Genomic DNA, 7,947 nt, shown 5'->3' with positions numbered 1-7,947 from the left:
GTAATTTGGGGAGAACCGAAATCCAATTGTAGTCGGAGATGCTACTGAACATCTATGTGCATATTTAGTACCAATGCATAGGTCAACTTAGCAATTACTTCAAGATTTCAACTCTAAGAAATACATGGTATCTTTTCTAAATAGCTATGAGGTGGAACTAAAAAAACAATCATTTTAATGTTCAATGATTTGTAATGCCACCTCCACAAGAAAAATATTAGTTTATCAAGAAACCGAACAGAAAAGGGACGGCCAGAGCACATACACTGATCCAACCTCCACTTAAATGCATATGCAGATCAGCATATCGAAAAAGAAACAATAGTTCAGAATGACAGTACACACAAGTTGTTGAGAAACAGGGAAATGCAGCTATAATATGGTGCTCCAGACCTAAGTGATGATAATGTGGCTACCTGCAAAGAAGTAGGCTAGGCATAACAAATCTAAGCGCAGTAAAAAGTACCACTGCTTAATCTTGTAATCAGATCAGTTACTTCTGTCAAATAGAAAAAATAACTAATAACATGAACATATCAAATGACCCGCTGCTTGCAGTTTTCATGTCAACTACGCCAATAAAAGTGACATCATCGTCCAATAGTAGTACATGATGAAACCGATGTATTGCAATCATTAGCAAATTTCTTAATATAATCAAGAATTGAAGATACTCGAGAGCTGCACCTCCAATTCTCTATCCCCTGAAAATACATGGCATGATGATCATATTATAGACAAAATTGTGGCGTGCGGAGATTTTAACTATCGGGTATTGCATGATAATATGGTTTCGAACCTGAGGGAAATCAGACATGCATCTGCCTATATGCATAATCTGATGTTAACAGAAGCAACAAAATAGAGCAACATAAGATATAACTGACATCGAAAATATAACAATGTTTTGATTGCTACTGTATTAATTACTTAAGTATAAACAATGCTTCTCCTAATTTTTTGTGATTCCGTTGCGTAGCACGGACATCTTACTAGTATGAAGTTAATATATACTCCATCCGTGCGACAAAGCTTCCTGTCCATCAGATGGATGTATCTACCACTAATTTTTGATAGATACATCCAAAGCTTGTCCCGTCTCTCAAAAAATGGATGTATCTACCACTAATTTTTGGTAGATATATTCTTTTGAGGGATTTTCTATGTGTTGGCTTTCACACTCGTGTCTTTCTTATCCGAAACCTTAAGACCATGCAATGCATGCAATGCTACATAAAACACGATCAGTACGCAGTTCATTGGATCAACATTTTATCGCCGGACAAAAGGAACATAGTTCAACGATGGACAATACAAATCCATATTACAAACTATTTAAAACATAAATAAAATATAAATAAAACAGGAAAGGTAGGAGAAAATCATCATTTCCTCGTCGGCCCCTTCCCCTTCCGGTCGTTGGCACGGCTGTGCCCCTCCTCCATGTAGGCGTCGGCATGCGGAGATGCATTATCGTCGGAGCTGAAGGTGGAGCCGTCCGTCAGGTCAGAATCGGAACGACACCTTTTGCCCAACAGCCTGCGGAGCAGGCGTACGGCTCCTTCGCATGGCAGGCCACCTCCTTGTTTGCGTCCGGCTCCTTCGCATGGCAGGCCACCTCCTTGTTTGCCTCGCACCTCGACAACTCGATGGCGAGTCAGAGCGCATTGACATTCTTTGCGGCGGAGGCACGCCGCATCCGTCTCTGCCGTCATGAGAGAGCAGCTGAGGCTCGGCGCGAGGAGCGCGGCCTCGGGATCGACCGGCCCACGAACAACGTCTCCCCCGCCGCTGTCGTCTCCCTCGACTGCCGTCGCTCGCGCCGGGCTGCTCGTGCCTCAAACTCAGGCATCCTCGTGCGCGCCGGCTTCGGTGTGGGCACGAGGACCTAGCAGTGGCTGGGTACCACTTCCAGAGCAAAGGGTGGTGGTGGAGGTGGGCGGTGTACTTGAAGAAGCGGAGCGGAGCGGTCGGAGCTGCGCACCAGGCGGGAAGGGCCGACGACGTTGCCGGCGCTGATGAAGTAGATCACCCGCTGTCGGATTCGCCTTGGTCGAGCTGCAAACGGCTCAACATGATGCGGAGGGCGACCTCCTCCACATCGTCGGGCTCCGCTTCGTGCAGCAGGCTCGCCCAGTCATCGTCGGAGTCAGTGTCCCCACTGTAGGCAGCGCTGCTTCGGTCGTCGGCCATCGAATGGGTTCGGAGGGGATCGGAAGTGTAGTGGACGAAGAGGGGACTGAAGTTAAGTTTGGATTGAATGTGGTTTAGGATTTTTCGGATGAGGATATATGTGAGGCATGCGTAGGTCAAACTGGGCCAAGCCGACGTGGCAGACGCTCCCAAGCCGCCACATATCCGTCTCATATTTAGACTGGCTATGAGGGGGCGTCGGACAGCCCGAGCGTTTGAGGATTGTTTAAGACGTCTGTCTGGGTCGGTTTTCATGATCGGTATGTGATTGTGCCGTTCGTCCGGACATTTAGGATGGTTCAAGATGCCCGGCTGTACATGCTATTAGATATGCAATATTTAAGACACAACTACATATCAAAACTATAAATATAAAAATGACAACTTGAGATCAAAATGTGTTCAAGCCTTACGTATCGCTCGGGACTGTCATCCACAAACGAAAAGTTGGAACCAAATTTGATTTGGTCTGTGCCTTCTGAATCGATAGTGACACGCCGCAACTGCCTTGTACCGTCCAGTGTACTACTCCAAAAAGCTCATGCATGGTGTTCCGCTGATAGTAGCCGAAAACACAACTTTGAATTGAATCTCCAAAAGAAAGGAAAGAGAAAAGGCTAATTTCAAGGCAGTTTGACGGAGATATTTAGCTGCCAAATCCGTGTACTACATAACACCTACAGAAGAACTATTGTATTAGAAGATGTTTGTGACATTTGTGGGACGGAAAGTGAAGACAAAATATCATGTTGTAATCTCATGTACTCGCAGTAGGGCGTTGAGATGTGCTATGAGGGCTTTCTGGGTCCTTCCAAAGGAACATGCCTTTGGTCCAAGAGGCAAGGATTGGTTACAGTGTCTGCTTATCCCTAATTCCGACCATGTTAGATGCAAAATCCTGATTTTTTTAGAAAAGGAGGAATATCTCGGCCTCTGCATCTGGACGATGCATACGACCATATTGTTAATTATTAACACAAGACCTTACAAAGTCGTACAATAGTAAGATCAAAGCCACCGTTTAATCAACAATTGTCGCTACTCCTATCCAGTTGATGAAGGGGCGCTGATAGTCTGGGCCTAATACCAAACATACCTCGCAGCCAAACCTAACATCTAAGACCTGAGGTCCCAACCAGAACGCCTGCCGGGTATGGGCACCCACCAGTCCGGCGTGCTCCTCAACCAGGACGCATGCCGGGTATGAGGCCGCCACAGCCACCTGCCACAAATCCATCTTCAGAGCTGTACTGCTGCATCGACCTTACCCGGTCTAGCTGCCGCCGACGCCACCACGACGCCAGACAGCGTCGACCTCCAATGCGTGTCCATCACCACACATCTGACGCCAAGCCTCCGCTGCTCCATGCCGCCAAGAGCCGCCACCATGAATATGTAGAAAGAAACACCGCTCCACCGAAGAAGCCATCCGCTGGTCCCTCGAGCCCGAGTGCATCTCCAAGAATGCCGCCCCCAAGGGGGTAACGACACATGAATGCCGCCGTCATCCGATCAACTGATCTAGGGTTTCCCCCGGAGTTATTGGGTGGGTTTGGGATTTGTACCTCGATGATGCCTTCATGAAGGAAACAATGATAAGGGCATCGTCATCACCGGCTCCGGCCAACGACCAAAGACCAAGTTTTCACTCGGATCCGTCCCAAAGACATCCACCCGACAACCTGTGCACTGTCTCGACCGTCTTCAAAGCCCCAGATCTAGCCGCCTAGATCCGGCGACCAACCGCAACGGCAGTGCCACCGTAGGAGCCCTGGCACACCGACCACTGCCTGAATGCGCCACCACTGAAGCCTGGGAGGAGGACTCCCACTCCACCTCGCCAAACCGCGAGAGCCGCCGAGATCGATCCGACACGCTCATCACCGTCTCTGATCTGGACCAATCCGCGGTAAAACCACGATATTGGCGATGCAGATCCGCCTTGGATAGGGAAAACACCACGCCATGCCGTTCCGGGAAGCCCGAGCTTCACCCGCCGCCACCTTCCAGGGCCGCCGCCCCGGGATCCAGCCGCCGCCGACAGGCCGAGCCGTCGGCCACCGCGACCAAGGCCGCCATGCCGGCGAGCCCATCGAACGGTCGGCGCCACCAGATCTTCCTCGGGGCCGCAGCTCCGCCTCCCCTGCCCAGCACCACGCCGCCGCCTTGCACCGTCGCCTAACGCGCCGCCACGCCGCCGCGACGCAAATCAGGGGAGAGTGCCCCGGCGCCATGGGTGACCCGCCTCACCTGATCTGGCGCGGGAGGGAAGAGAGCCTCCGCCGCCGCCATCAGCCGCCTGGGGCTTTGCCCGGCGACCTCCTCTAGCGGCGGCGGAGGGGAGGGGAAGGATGGACGTGCCCGGCGACGGCGGCTAGGGTTTTCACCCGAGCCGCCCTAGCGGGAGAGCGACGCGGGTGGTCGTGGTTTAGATGCAAAATCCTGATGATTCTTTGGAAAGCTTGGCAGCTTAAAAATAATGTGGTCCATGGAGATGGGAAGGAGACAGTGTCGGGCGCCGTGCATCAGTTACTTAGGCTCAGTGATGATCTAGAGATGGCTACACTTGCAACTGACAAAATGGGACGCAAAAGCACCCTTTTTGTGCATGTCCAGAACATTTGCAAGCCAGTTACCCCTGCTTCCAATCGGTGGTGCGCACCACCAGAAGGAACTGCCAAACTGAATTCTGATGCTGCATTCTTACAGGAGACAGGGATGACTTGAGGAGGAGCAGTTGTTCGGGATCACAGTGACAATCCTCTTCTGTCTGTCGGCCGTCAATTGCAACAGTGTATGTCGATAGAAGAAGCCGAAGCCTCTGCGGTTCTGATGGGTTTGTCTGAGTTGAAGAAATTTTTCACGGGACATATACTAATTGAGATAGATTGTGCCTCCATTGGACGAGAGCTTCAATCGGAAGGAGTGTGCAGAATATTAAAGAACATATCAAAACCTTTGCAAGCGTGCAGGTTAACATCGTAAAGCGGGATCAAAACAAATTGGCCTATGAGATTGCGGCGACGGCGAGAAGATTTGGCGATCACCTCCATTTAACAGATGTGCATGATAATGTTAGACAAATTCTGATGTCAGAGTGTATTCCCACCAATGCATAGCTTGTATGCTTTGGTTCTAAAAAAAATAAAATCCGTGTACTAACAAGTGATGATACATTCAACCTAGGAACAACACGAATGTAGGTGTAGCTTTGCTTGCGTCGCTTGGTTCCTCTTTACATGTAGAAACACGCTTTTCTCCGGGGCATGAGTGTTAGAAGGGAGAGGGAGGATTTGGTGAAATAATATGTTGTATTGCTTGAACCTCGTGGGCATATATATAGAAGTACATGATCGCCTTGGAGTACAAGACAAGTCGGAATATTCCCAAATCTATCCTATGTTTCCAATCTAATCAATATACTCAACATTCCCCGCAGTTACAATGGTACGACGCAGACGGTGAGACTGGAGAAGAATCTGAAGGCAAGCCGACGGACACCCCCCACAGTCGTAACGGTCGACACATCGCGGAAGTCATGGCTGGAGTGAAAAACCGATGAGGTTGCTCAAGCAAGGCAGTAGCCCTTTGTGCCGTTTGTTGAGGTAGCCGAGAGCATGTGTGGTGGAGCCGTGGTCGAGGTAGCCGTGCGAAGAATGTCGTGGTCGATGTCGAGTCGCGGTAGCCAGTGTCGAGGAAGTCGCCGTGGAGACGCAGGCGCAAGGAGGCGCCGAGTTAGCATGGGCGCAGTGGTGTCGAAGTAGGGGTGCGCCGGAGAGAATACGGTGTTGACGAGGCGTTGCACCGGGTGTACCAAGCCCGGGGACACGTCATGACGAAGGCACGCATCGATGTTGCCAGCACCGGGCATGCGTAGACGGACGAAGAAGAAGTTGACGAAGCGCTGCACCAGGCTTGCTAGGCCCGGGAACACGTCATGGACAAAGGCACGCACCGGTGTTGCCAGCATCGTGCATGCATAGAAGAGGGACCTGCACGAGCTGTATGCCATGTCGGAGAAGTCGGAGGGGCCAACAGAGAGGAACTCGACGACGGTTGTGGCGCCAATCAACACAGGGCCGATGTCGCCCGTGGTTGTCGGAGTAGACGAAGTGGTCGGGGTAGATGACGGCAACGCTGGCGACGGGCTGGTGCTGGACGAAGATGAAGGAGGTGGACGGGCGGCGGCGGCGGCTACGAGGTAACGGTGGCGGCGACCAAAGAAGAGGAGCGGCGGCGGCTACGGGGTAACGGTGGCGGCGACCAAAGAAGAGGAGTGGCGGCGGCCTGACGGCGGCAGCGGCAGCTAGGTTAGGAGCGCGGCGGCGGTGCTCCAAATAGGCGAAGAACCCTGACAGCCTGACAAAGACCGGCGCGGACGATGGCATTCCCGTGCCAAGGGAGATGGCACGACTCATACAACGGGAGGTCGACACGCGATGACGGTGGAGTGGACCGCGGGCCGCGGCGCTATGGCCCGAAGGGGCGACTCGAGTGGCGGCGGGCAGGTCGGGGCGACGGTGGGAAGACCTCAGGGCGGCGGCAGGGACCGGGGGCCGTGGCGCTACGGCCTAAAGGGGCAATGCAGCGGCGAAACTCGGGTCGATGCAACCGCGGGAGCGATCTCGGGAGGGCGGCGTTGACCGCGTGCCACGCTCACTACGGCCCAATGGGGTGACGCAGCGGCGGCGTGAGGGTCGGTGCAACCACAGGACGGCCTGGAGAGGACGACCTCGGAGCAGCGGGGGACCGCGGGCCGCGGCACTACGGCCCGAAGGGGCGACACAGCTGTGACGCAAGTCGGTGCAGCCGGGAGAAGAACCACGGGGCGGCAGCGCTGCGGCCCGACGGGGCGATGCAGCGGCAGCCCATTGCTCGATCAGTAGAGGGGTGCGCTAAACTCGGGATGGTCTTTACGGGGCCTGCTAAGGCGCGCGCAACCGACGGGCTAGGTCGGTCGCACGGTGTAAATGAGGCGGTTCATGGCGGCGGGTGGGTGATTAATCCGATCACGCGCGAGGTTGAGGTAGCTGCTCGGTGACGGGATCGAAGTAGCGTGGCGAAGACAGCAGGTGCTTGAACGCAGTCAACGCCTAGCATATAAGTGGCCACGCAACACAAGCAGCACGTACACAGCTCGTATGTGCAGGTGTCCAATCCATGCAAAGGCAAGGACATCGTGGTGCACTAGCGCACGGGACACACCGCCGATGGAGTCGTGGTTGCAGGAGTCCTGGAGGGGCGCGAATGGAGTCGTGGTTGCAGGTGTCCCGGACGGTGATGACGGCCGGTGCGGAGAGCGGCGGGCAGATGGACGCACAGAAGGCGGCTGCTCTGGGCCGCCGCGTAGCGTACGAGGCAGTCGAGTCGGAGAAGACGCCAGTGTAGTCAATGACAAGTTGGAGTAGAGGCGCGATGTAGATGACAAACGGCGGCGGGCGATGCAAACCGATCTTAGATCGGAAAACCAAAGAGTAAACGCCGATCAAGATGACCGGTGGGAGAGAGAAAACCCGAAGCAAGGGCTCGTGGAAAAGACTCTCTAGGGTAGTCGGTCAACACAACCGGCGGACGAACCCTATGTACGGGCGGCGCGGGGCCCGAAGGCGGTCATGGAGGCCGACCACCCCGGGGACGGCGCGCGGGTGCGGAAGCGGCGACGGCTATGGTTTATGATCGATTAGGCTGATACCGAGTTAGAAGGGAGAGGGAGGGTTTGATGGAATAGTCTGTTGTATTGCTTGGGCCTCGTGG

The sequence above is a fragment of the Triticum aestivum genome, chromosome 4B (assembly GCF_018294505.1).
Source record: "Triticum aestivum cultivar Chinese Spring chromosome 4B, IWGSC CS RefSeq v2.1, whole genome shotgun sequence".
NCBI lineage: Eukaryota > Viridiplantae > Streptophyta > Magnoliopsida > Poales > Poaceae > Triticum > Triticum aestivum.
This window is presented reverse-complemented; position numbering follows the sequence as displayed.